This window comes from Erinaceus europaeus, chromosome 3, assembly GCF_950295315.1.
Source record: "Erinaceus europaeus chromosome 3, mEriEur2.1, whole genome shotgun sequence".
In the NCBI taxonomy this organism is placed as follows: Eukaryota; Metazoa; Chordata; class Mammalia; order Eulipotyphla; family Erinaceidae; genus Erinaceus; species Erinaceus europaeus.
The window spans coordinates 52497661-52510676 of NC_080164.1; the positions used below are offsets into that span (position 1 = coordinate 52497661).

Consider the following 13016-nt stretch of genomic DNA (forward strand, 5'->3'; position numbering starts at 1 on the left):
TTTCATCTCCCACCCCCCCCCCTTTTTTTTTTTAAATCAAAGCATTGCTTACTTAGCTCTGGCTTATGGTATGCTATCAACTGAACTTGGGACCCTGCAGCTTCAGGAATGATAGACTTTTTGCATAACCATCATGCTACCTCCCCAGGCCACTTCCAGGCTTCTTTTTACTCAGCAAATGGTTCCACAGTTCATTCAATTACTAAGCCATTCTTCACAAAGCTCTTCACTCCCTACTATCTTTATAGAACATTTTTTATTTCACAACCCCCATAATTCTGATATCTGTACTTCTTTCTAATTCCTTTGACTCCACTCTGATGTAAGTAGCCTTTCTCATCTAATCCAGTCTCCCAGACTAGGCCATAGCTATGTCCAACCGTAACAGTCTTTTTATGGCTGGCAACAGAGTTTACTGGGAAGGCACACATCTCAGGATTGAACCTGGCCCCCACTGCACTAAGGAAGCTTCAGTGGTGTGGTGGGCATCTTTCCCTTGGTGTCTCTCTCTTTTCTATCCAAAAGAGTTGGCCCCAAACAGCGAAGCCCTGATGATGACAAAAATAAATATATAAAATGAAAACTTAAAAAACTCAGTCTGATCATGTTAATTCCATATGGAATAAAATGATGACGATGATAATAATAACAAACTTTAACAAAACCTAGAAACTAGTCCTATCTCTCCCGTCACATTTCTTTTCTCCCCCTTTGTTTTGAATGCTCTACACCAGACTCATTCACTGAGAAGCTTTTCTATGGTAGTAAAAGCTGAATCTGTGGGAAAACAGTAGCGATAAAGTGAAACTTATTATTGGGTTGTCATGACATATTTCTATTTGTCTATGCAAAAATGCATCATGGCTTTTCTGACAGCCCAACAGATGACATTCTATGTAGTCACAAAGTCAGTTTAAAGACCATTTAAGAACATAAGGAAATGCTTACAATAATAAGTGAAAGTAAAGTCAATGCCACATGATGCAGGAAATCAATTGTAACATGTGCATTCTACCAGGTGTGCCATAATGCCCCCCCCATAGTTGTAAAGGGATATTTGAGGAACAACTGGAAAATATTTTAATATAGCCTTACATAGTAGATGAAATTTTATTGAAATGGTGAGGCAAATCTAATTTATGATTTTTCATCACAGAGTGAAAAGGCAATTATCCCAATTGCTGAAGTCCTGAAACACTACCCTTCTCATTCTCTGACCACACCAAACATTGCTGTTTAAAATTCTTTGAATATTCCAGGCATGCTTCTGCTTCTGCCACTCTCCCTTATTCTCCTTACATCCTTCAAGTCTTAAGCCTCCTTGGATCCCATCCTATACAAAACAGTAACTTTCCACTACCAAATTAAAGTAAAACTGTCTAAAACCTTCTAGCTGCCCCCACACTGACCCTGTGTTTCTCCATGATTCTTAAAATCATTTGCTATCTTTATATTTTGTCTTCCACCTACTCTCCCCTCACACAAGCACAGTATGAGCATACACACGCATACATGCAAGAAACTGAAGTCTTAAAGAAGGCGCTTTTTTTGTTTCTCAGTATCCTCAGCACAGACAATAGGGTGTGACATATAGCAAGTAGTCAATAAGTACTATATGAGAGAATAAAATAACAGCATGAAGATACTTAGCTGAAATAGTTTGGGGGGTGTGTATGCACAATTTATTTTAATTTACTACTTAACTTTCCTCTGGGAACTACTAACAAAATAGAGCTTGCAAATTCAGCTTTGTGTACCCAGACAGTTTTTAATTTATTAGCAATTTATCTCTGCAAAGTTTACTTAAGCTACTTATTTGGAGCAAGGGTGGTCATGATTTAGGAATGATGAAGTCTTAAATCTTCCATTTTCCTTCTCCTTACATTTCTCCTAATGAGCAATGACCCTTCAACTTCCCACTTCCTCCCCACTGCATAGGTTCTGATCTTTTTCTTTTCCCAGGGAACAAGTCTACCCCAACCTATGTGCCCCTGCCCTAAGATTCAGCCATAAATAGATACTGGGAGTGTGACTCTGGTCTGCTGAGCAGGTTGGCAGCAATTACAGGAGAACCCAGGCAAGGGAAGGTATGGCAGAGAAACCTGGAGAAAGCAGTAATTCTTTTTCCGGCTCTGGCTTATGCTGGGAGGGGGGATTGAACCTGGGACTCTGGAGCCTCAGGCCTGAGCGTCTCTTTGCATAACCATAATGCTACCTACCTCCACCCTATTAAATTTGTTATTTTGAGAATACAGCAGAGTTTAGAAAATAATGTAAAGAAATAAAAAGTATTTCCAAACTAGATATGTTAAATCTCAGTCTTTTACCAAATCTGTATCAGGTGTTTAATTAATTAATTAATCAATCTATTTTGCAGTGCCAACAATCTAGCCCAAGGCCTTACACTTTGGGTTAGATTTACTTTAAAGATTGTAAAGTTATGGATGAAAGCCCATGGGCCGGCCCTTCAGAGATCCTCTATCCCTTCCTAGTTTTCTAAAGGTAAACTTTTACTATTATAACTTGGTGTTTATCATTCCCATACATAGTCCTATACTGACCTATACATTCCACAATTCCCAGAAAATGTGTACTTTTACATTTTTTAAATTTTATTTTTATTATTATTATTACTTTTAACCAGAGCACTGCTCAGCTCTGGCTTATGGCGGTGTGGGAGACTGAACCTGGGACTTGAGAGCCTCAGGCATGAAAGTCTCTTTGCATAACCATTATGCATTATGACCCACATAGTCAACGACTGCCACCTCTCCAGATTCAAAGGAGGTCTCGAAACTTGACATCAGGCTCAACCTGATGCTGTTGACTGGCTGCGGAAGAAGGGCAAATGCTAGAAGAAGAAGAACCATTATGCTATACCCCCACCCTATTATTTTTTTTATTGGGAAGTTAATGGTTTGCAATTACAGTTGTTGGGGCACATTTTACCATGTTAATATGTCTGCAAAACACTCAAACTCCAGCTTAGGTCCTTTTCCATCAAAACTACCAGGACCTGAAAGCCACCCCCTTCCTCCCCAGAGTCTGTTGCCTTACTGCAATACAGTTTTCTATAACTTAAAACTTAACAGTACAGAGGGCTGGGTGGTGGTGCACCTGGTTTAGCACACATTACCATGAGCAAGAACCCAGGTTTGAGTCCACGCTCCCCACCTGCAGGAGAGAAGAAGCTTCATGAGCAATGAAAGAAGTACTGCAGACACCTCTCTGCTTTCTATCTCTCCCCTCCCTTTCAATTTTTTTCTGTCTTATCAAATAAAAGGGTGGGAGGCAAAGGGGGAGGAAAAAAAATGGCCGCCAGGAGCAATGGATTTGTCCTGCAGTCAGTCACCGTGCCCCAATGATAACCCTGATGACAGTAAAAAAAAAAAAAAAAAATAAAAAACCAGAATAATACAATAAAAAAAAACTAAAGAGTGAAAAAAAAAATTACATATGGAAACTTATCAACAGCTCTGTGCCTTAGTTCCCATTCTGAAAATTGGAGATACTACTACTTACTAGCACAAAGAATTGCTGTGAGGACTAAATAAGTTAGTAATAAATCATTTACACTCACAGGAAATGTGTTAGTACAATACTGTATATACAATGTTAGTACCATTTAAAGTTGCAAAAGAACTTGACTGTATATATGTATACAGACCTATGTTTATAGACCTAGTGTGTGCATATTGAGAAATGATTACTCACCATAGTAACGCATATCCATGTCATGTCAGATATTTAAAAAAGAAATGTATAAAAAGTAGGAATAAAAAAATAAAAAGGTTGAAAAGGTTTATCAAGCTATTTAAAGACTTGAAAGTGCTAAGTACAGAGGATAAGATGTTTTTAATTTATAAATTATAAGCAATGCTAAATTAGAATATAAATATTCAAATAATTTATGATTATATAAAAATATCTAAGTACTTATGGCTACCTTTTATTAATTCTGGGGAATAGTGTTGCAAGAAAAGGGTTACTCCCACAATGAAATGTTACTCAAAGATTTTTTTTTCTTCCACTGTTTTAGAAGCACTTTACATTTGATACTCATATTCCACTACTTTTTATGAACTAGTTTTTAACTCTAAGTAGAAGAAATTAAACATAACAAGATTCCCTTGCTTTTTTCATAAAGACAACTGGACTCAGCAAACTTTATCAGTGTAATTATGAATTATCCCTGCTTTTAAAAAAATTTTTCATTAGCGATTTAATGATTAACAAAACTGCTAAGATAACATGGGTAGAATTCCACACAGTTCCCACCACCAGAGTTCAGTGTCCCATCCCTCCACTGGAAACTTCCCTATTCTCCTGCTTTGGTATAGAACTATTTTTATAATAATACCTACTTCAATAGATAAAAGTCAAAATTTAAATGCCTTATGCACTAACGTGAATTGCAGTCATTTTCTATCAAGAAAAAATTTAAAAAATGTACTTGAGACTTTGAAGATCTGGTAGCATACTTGATACAAAAACAGGAATTAGATTTTGTTGATTAGGAGTCATTTACTGAGTTGGTTATTTTACACAGATGTCTTTTATTCCATATGAAGTATCTTCATGTGCTACCATGACTACCACGCTTTGTTTAAACACATACTTCTGCAAAGAGCTAAAAATGACTATTACAAAAGCTAACACTGAACCGGCACAGCATCTAAAATGCAGATAAACTGCAAATTACAACAACAGTTGTGAAAGCATGTTTCCCATGAGGTTTAGCGTACGCACCTATCTCTGTCTTAAATGTTAACTGAAAACCACAATATGAAGGACTAAACTGTGTCCTTACCATCAAAACAAAAATCTTAAAAAACAAAAGACAAACAAACAAAAAACTTTGGAGCAATCCAGCCAGTCAGAGGGGAAGATAAGGAAAGCTCAGAGTAAAGTTCTACTTTTCTTCCCCTAGAGTGAAAACTTAAAAGAATCGCTGTTTTTGTTTCATTCCCACTCCCATGGCGGGTAAAAATATTTACGCTTCTGAATGAGTCCTTCTTGAACCAAAATATAAGTTTGGCTGGCAAATCAATGCATAGCGTGTATTAACCAAGACAAAAACTTAGCCGCTCTCACTTCTTTCCCACTGGGGAAACGATCCTACCACGCAACTCACTCCACACTGCTCTGAGTCCGAGGTGCACGGAGCACCTGACAAACAGGGCGATCAGAGAAATCATGGTCCAACTTTTCAATCGCAACCTAGAAAGCAGAGGGAGACTCTATTGTCGAGGAGTGCCAAGAGAGCAGGGCAGGTCCTCTCTCGAAGGGGTGCGTGAGCTGGGGGGTCGTCTCCTCCCCGCCGGCTTCTGAGACCCCAGGAAGTAGCCCGCGCCCGTCGCCCGTCGCCGCCGAGCTCGGGCCTGGGCGCATCGGGCGGTGTTTACACCTGTCACGAGGGAGGGGGAGGTGGAGGGAGAAAGAGGAAGCCGAGCAAAGCCCCAGCAAAGCCCCAAACTTCTCAGCAGCTCCCGGGAGGGAGCGGCGGGCAGGTCAGAAGCCGGGCTGCGAGCGACCGGGGCCGCAAGGGCCGGTTCGCACCTCGGGCTCCGAGGGGCCGAGCGCCCCAGGTGCCGCCAGCGTCCCCACTCCCGTCGCGGAAGAGGGCAGAGCCCAAGCCCGAGCCCGCAGGCCCGCTCAGCCAGCTCTGTCCCCGCAGTCGCCGGCTCCCCGGCAGGCAGACACTCCCGGCCGGCGAAAGCCCAGCCGCCGGGCCGGTCCGGACCGGGTGCCCTCAGCCTCCTCCTGCAGCTCGGAGCTGGCGGCAGAGCGGCGGCGCTTACCTGGCTCGTCCGGGGCGGCCGCGATGGGCATGGCTCAGGGGCCCGGGGAGGAACTGGCTCCCCGGGGAAGGACCGGTTATTTCGACGCGGAGCTGGTCAGAGGGGAAAGCAGGCTGGTCACAGCCCTGTCAGCGAAACAGCGCCATGGACGCCCACCCGGAGTTTCAGCACTGCCGCGGGACCCCCATGCCACTACCCTCCGCCCTCTTCCGTCGCCGCCGCCTCCACCTCCTCCTCCGCGGAGACCCCCCGCCCACTCCACACACTCTCCCATCATGCAGCGGGAGAACCGCTGCCGCTGAACGTCACTTCCGGGCGCAGGTGGCTAGGTCGGGGCCGGGCGCTGGTGGGTGCTGGAGGCTGGGGGGAGGACACTTCAGGGGAATTCGTGTCACAGAATGCTACCCCTGCGCAGGCGCTGTCCCCCGGAGTACCGGTCGCCATTTTAAGTAAGGGCAAGTTGCCCTTTTCTTTTGGGGGAGGGATAGAGGGAGACGTCCTCAGACTCTCCGCCTCCGGCTAGGCTTGCACCCCGGCCAGGGACAGGTGTTAGCGTTGTCGTTCAGCTGAGCGGCAAACTAAGACTTTTGCTCTCCAAGTAAAACTGCAAAGGTTTAGAAATACAGAACTTTATCTCCTTCACTAAAAATCTACTAGACAGTACTGATCCGCTTGTCCTTTTCGCCCCAATAAAGACTTTTCCATAGATCCTGGTTCTCTTGCTCTTTTTTTTAAATTTAAGCTGGCAGAAGAGGAAGCTGGTATTTAACGAACAGCAAAGAGGTTGCTATAAATCAGATTTAAGATTGGAAGAAAGAAAAAGAGCAGCTGCCGAACTAACAAGTCGTCTTTAAGACCAGCAACAACAACAACAAAATAATTGGGGATTTTGTTAACGATTAGAGACAATAGTCGCTTGTCGTGGATCTTGTGGGGGAATAGTCGATAAAACTAACGAAACTTTTTTTTTTTCTGCTTTTCGCAATATCTATTTCTATCATCAGTTCTGGGCAGTTGACTCCGTTTGTTTGTTTGTTTGTTTGTTTTTACAGCCTTTCTTCCTCCTTTAGTATGATTATCTTCTATAATACCAACCGCAATTAAAATCGTGAGGCGACAGTAAAATCAAGACGAGGATAGAAGGATGATTGTTGTCTGGGATGGTAAATCCAGAGGTTTTACGCTACAAATGATAAGCCCTGTTTGGTGCTCTTTCAATTCAGTTCTCATTTCCCCATCCTGCATCGGTAATTTGAATAATTTAAAATAGTTCCAAAACAGCAAAGCTCAGCAGCTATGCAATGAAAATAGAATAGAAGACATTCTCTCAGCTAGGGAAGTGTCCACCCCTTTGAATGAAGGAATTATACAGACCGAGAAAGATAAGAACAAAAGCACTTCATCACGCTTTATCCCGCCTCTGCAATGTTCTAGACAAATTGGAACATTTAAACAGACCCGCTTTTGTCTCTTTAAAACCCAATCGCTGCAAAATGAATGGAGACGGCATCACTTTAAGTTGGAGTACCAATTGCTTTGTGGTGCTACGGTTTTTTCTTTTGTTGTTATTGCTCAGTCAGTAGAACAAGAAACATGTACGACTTGTCAAATATATTCTTATTGTATTTCGCCCCCTGCTGGTTTAATTAGCATGCAAACTTGAACATACATATGTCGTTGTAAATCTTGATTGTGAAGGAAGGAAAGCAACATTAAGTGTGCCTGCCGAAAACTGGAAATGAATTTTATTTTAGACGAGTACATACTCTGCTAAAGAGAAATACTGAAATAAGAATATATGAAAAAGGGAGTCCAGCGGTAGCGCAGCGGTTAAGCGCACGTGGCGCAAAGCGCAAGGACCAGCAGAAGGATCCCGGTTCGAGCCCCCGGCTTCCCACCTGCAGGGGCGTCTTTTCACAGGCGGTGAAGCAGGTCTGCAGGTGTCTGTCTTTCTCTCCCCCTCTCTGTCTTTCCCTCCTCTCTCCATTTCTCTCTGTCCTATCCCAACAACAACAGCATCAATAACAACAGCAACAATAAAAGCAACAAAAGGGAAAATAAAGTATAATAAAAAATTAAAAATAATGGAAAAAAGAAGAATATATGAAAAAAATCCTTAAGTAGATCCTGCCCTTTCCATATCTAAACATTTTCCTCTGATTTTACTTTGTAACCCAGTAAATACTTGGACTTAAGTGCTTTTTAGTGGATGAATAACGATATATTCATAGATAATCACACAGCACTTAAATAAACTAGAGTTGTAGTTATACAGTTAGATTGTAAAAATAATGAAAAGTGAGCAAACTTTCAGAATAAGTAAAACATGTGATTTTAAAAATAAGCCAATGTAAAATTATGACTATAACTTTATAATGAAATTTAAAGATATGAACACAATGATACATTCTAAATTCATTATGAGTTGGTATGGCATAGATCAGAAAATGCTAAAGCACTAAAAAGGACTTTATCTTATTGCATTCATATCCTTTTAAAAATATTAATCAGGTATAACAACAAATTACTTACATTTTTCTTTTTTCCAGGCCTATTGAGGTTTAATTTTAACAAAATGTTCACATATTCACTGTACAACCTCCCAAGACAGAAAAAGTACATTTAAGGGATATAGTCTGAGATTTTTTATGTTATTAATCAATATTTACTTATTTTTGAGCAAGAGACAAAAAGAGGAAAGACACCACAGTACCGCTCCACTTTCCATGCCTGGCCCCAGTGATGCTCCCATACAATGCTGGGATTTGAACCCAGGGCCTTATACACAGGAAAGCATATGCTCTGCCATGTGAACTATCTCTCAGCCAGTAACTTAAAGTTTTGATCATACCATTTACATTTAACTCTTATAGAAGATACGTGTGTGAATATTATGTAATTCTCTGCAATGTTGTGTTCATGGTTTATATTGTTAAAGTTACTTTTCCAGAAACAAACAGCTTAAAACCTAAAATGAATTTTAAATAGAATCTTAGATATTGTTCTTTATAAATTACGTTAATAGCTTCCTTAGATTTGCACAGCTATTCAAAGCACTTTTAAATACATTATTCTGACCCCTTAGAGTTAGTTTTATAGAAGATGTAGTCACAGATTTAGAGACTTACACAAGACTGTGAAGTTGAATATGGAATTAACACTAGAACTATAGTCTCCTGATTCATAGTCCCTTTATATCTTTTGTTTTTCCCACTTAATAGAGCAACAGTAGTATTGCAGGTCTTAGTTTTCTCATGGAAAAAATAAAAGCCAGACCTTCTGCAACCCACAACGACCCTGGGTCCATGCTCCCAGAGGGATAGAGAATGGGAAAGCTATCAGGGGAGAGGATGGGATATGGAGAGTGGGTGGTGGGAATTGTGTGGAGCTGTACCCCTTCTAACCTATGGTTTTGTTAATTTATCCTTTCTTAAATAAAAAATAAATTAAAAAAAAAGAAAAGAAAAAACAAAACCCGTTTTCCCCATCGTATCATTTAAGTATCTCTTTTTTTTTTTTGAATTTTTTATTTTGGATAGAGACTGGGAAAAATTGAGAGGGAGAGAGAGACACATCCAGCACTATTTTACTCATGAAGTTTTCTCCCTGCAAGTGGGAAGTGGGGACCAGTGTCTTCAACCAGGGTCCTTGTGCATTGTAACATACACATTTTACCAGATGCACTACCACTCGGTCCTCTGAATTATTTTTAAAGGTATTTTCTCCTTCTCACAATGAGAAAGGTCAATAAATGGAATAAGCATTCATTATGTTCTGAAACACTGTGTATATAAGATTTGAAACATTTAAAAATTTGCTAAAAACCTTTCAACAACTTTAGAGATTATCTAACACCAAGACAGTCTCCCCCTCCTCTATTTTTACAGTCAGATTAATAATGTCCTAAAAGGTTAAATGAAAATAATACCTTACTTGTCCTGTTGGTTTGTAGAGAACTAGGGACCCGATTCACATTCTTCAAGTAACTTTCATTTTTTAAAAAATATATTTATTTATTCCCTTTTGTTGCCCTTGTTTTATTGTTGTCGTTATTGGATAGGACAGAGAGAAATGGAGAGAGGAGGGGAAGACAGAGAGAGGGAGAGAAAGACACCTGTGGACCAGCTTCTGCCTGTGAAGCGACTCCCCTGCAGGTGGGGAGCTGGGAAATCAGACTGGGATCCTTTCACTTGTCCTTGTGCTTAGCGCCACCTGCGCTTAACCTGTTGTGCTACCACCCGACTTCCGCAACTTTCATTTTTAATGCATATGACTTATTGTCTGTTGTACTTTTCCACTAAGCACACAATAAATGAAATAAGTTTGTATTCAATGTACTCCGCTGGCTGTGGCCATAAGATTTGCTGAAGTAAAATGAAGGAAGGAAGGAAGGAAGGAAGGAAGAAAGGAAGGAAGGAAGGAAGGAAAGAAGGAAGGAAAGAAGGAAGGAAGGAAGGAAGGAAGGAAGGAAACAAGAAAGGATAAAATAAAGAATATGGGTAGGTAAAATAACTCATTTGGATAGTGTACTGCTTTTCCATGCATGAGACTCAGGTTCTGACACCCGCTGGATTGAAGGAAGCTTTGGTGCTGTGATCACTCTGCCTCCTTGTCTCTAGAAAGGAAAGGAGAAGAAAAGAAGGAAAGGAAGACTAAAAGGGAGAGAGACAGAAAGGGAGATTTGCTGAAGATTTCCAATTTTTTTCCAAAATATTTCATTGTTACTTGCTCTTCTAAAACTTAGTTATCATGTTTCTTCAATAGTTTTTATAGTTATCCTACTGTGGACTCTTTTTCAAAAACTATCTTTTAGAATTAATTAACAATTTATTGAACACTTTCAAACACTCAGCATTTTACTGAGGGAGAGTAAAAAGAGCAAGCCTTGGTTCTTGCCCATAAAATGGATTATTATCATTTTAGAGAAAAAGAGTAAAAGAGACTACAGCATCAAAGCATTCTTCAAAGTAGTGATGACCAGGTTCAGACCTGTGTCAGACACACAACAAACCAGAGCATTATCCAAGTGGACTATTTCATAGGTCCCTTTAAAATTCAGTTGGTTAGACAAAACCAATATACTTGAGACAAGTGTCACCTTGAAACTTTTGATACTATAAAATGGAGAGCAAAAATATCTGGAACTGCTTGCAGCTGACAATGAAGCAGAGTTCAGAGAAGAGGAAGGTTTGCTATCTAGTTGGAAAATACTTCACTTAAGACATGTGTTTGCCTTAGTGTACACTAAGGATTCTACCGGAAGGGAATTTCTCTAGTCCTCTCCTGCTCTAGGGCATCAAGTCATGGCTTCCTACAATACTGGTTCTTTCTTACTTGTGAGTTTGACAAGCATCTCTCAATTCTTTACTGTTTCATTGAGGTATATTTTGTCCAAGTGTCATTCTCATGATACAATTCCTGAAGTAACTCTTAACTTTTTATACATTACTGAAAGTATTTAAGGATAGGGTCCAAGCAGTAGCATGCTTAGTTTTGCGAACATGGTTCTGTGTGCAAGGAATCAGGTTTGAGACCCCGCTCCCCACCTGCAGGGAGGAAGCTTCACAAGTGGTAAAGCAGGCCTGCAGTTGCCTGCCTTCCTCTCTCTCTTGCTATCTTCTCCTCCCCTCTCAGTTTCTCTCTGTTCTAAGTAGTGGAAAAATGGCTTCTGGAAGTATCGGATTTATAGTGCCAACTCTGATTCCCAGAAATACCCTGATGGTAATTAAAAAAAAAAAAGAATTTAAGGGTAATCTTTCATTATTACTTCTTAGGAGGTCCACAATCTTTTCCCCTCATTAAAAAAAAAAAAAACAAAAACATGTTCAATGTTATCTCAAGTCTGATGTTAGCTTCCTGTGACCTTTGTGGCTATCCCTTCTTTATATTTTTTGTCAGGCCACAGACAGTATCTCAGCTGCATTGAAGTCAGGTGCTTACAAGAAAACCCTGAATAGTGGGTTTAGGTGGTTGCTCCTTGCTGTAAGAAAAACTGGCAGGTTTAAATCAAGTCCCATGGACCCAGATCTGAACATTAGTGACAATACAGAACCTTGCTGAGAATTTTTCTCATTAAGGCAGTACCCCTACATAGCAGAGCATCAAGATGAATAAACGTAAAAGAGTTTGAGATAGAGGTTGGTGTTAGTCTCTTAGTGGTAACTCGACTGCCACCCAACCAACCCTTTTCCCAAAAGGGAAAAAATTGCTTCAGCCAGAAGCAATTTTCTCTCTCCAGACATTTGGCTATGTCTATAGAAACTTTGGATGGCAAAAATAGTGTGGCATCTGGTTGGTAGACTACAGCGATTGGTACTTGTTTATTTAGAATGTAGCTAGCTAGAGAGATAGGGGCAGAGAGAGATACATACAGAGAGGGAGAGAGAGAGAGAGAGAGAGAGAGAAAACAAACAGCACCAAAACTTCCTTTAATGAAGTGGTGGTGGGGGGAGGCGGGGTCAGGTTCCAATCTGAGTTGTGTCCATGAGTTGTTGCACACTATCCAATGGAGCTACTTCATTAGCTTCAGAGACTGCTATTGAGCATCCTACAATGTGGAGGAGTATGGCTTCCATAGCAAAGAATTAACCAACATAAAATTCCAGTAGTGCTAAAGTTGATAAATTCGGCTCCAGCCTACTCTAAAGTTGTGGTTGACAATGTATTACCTTAGCCATTTTTGCTTGCGGGGGTCATGCATTCCTCAAGGTTTAGTTGTTGTTTCCCAAAACCTAAATTTATTCCTATAGATGTGCTACCACACTGAATTTCCAGACATACTCAATGTGGAATGTCTTACTGTCATTTTTTTTGGTGGTGTACTGGTGTGGTAGAACTGACAACAGACAATAATTTTGATCATCTGACTTATGTTAAATGCACCAGATGCTAAATTCTTCTATCTCTGTGAAGTCTATTAAGTAAATGCTGGTGCAATGTTGTCCCCATAAGGAAAATGGGTTAAAATTTCTCTCAGAAAAAGGCAGGAGAGACCTATACAGGGGCATTCCTCTGGGAATTTGTGATCAGCCCTCAGCTCAAGTCTTTGCCTCCTTTTACTAAGAAGTCATATATTAATTAGCCCAAAGTTCAGGGCTCAGACACTGACAGTATCTCAGGATCTAGCTACTGTTTCTCAGACACTGATAGTATCTCAGGACCTAGCTACTGTTTCTCTCCACATCTTTAGTCTCTATGTGATCCACAGACTATTTT

General features: G+C 40.5%; 1 protein-coding gene and 1 long non-coding RNA gene across 4 annotated transcripts in view; one reads left to right on the forward strand and one right to left on the reverse strand.

The window, feature by feature from the left end:
- The window catches only part of AFTPH (aftiphilin), a 67446-nt gene extending 60965 nt beyond the window's left edge, over nt 1-6481 (reverse strand). The window contains exon 1 of one of the 3 annotated variants that reach the window (XR_009548940.1): nt 5802-6481. The gene's annotated coding sequence lies outside the window, so the exon portion shown is untranslated. The remainder of the gene's footprint in view (nt 1-5801) is intronic. The other 2 variants (XM_007539612.3, XM_007539614.3) reach the window with 2 other exon arrangements.
- The window catches only part of LOC132537663 (uncharacterized), a 458600-nt gene that overhangs the window by 100226 nt on the left and 345358 nt on the right, over nt 1-13016 (forward strand). The window lies entirely within an intron of this gene.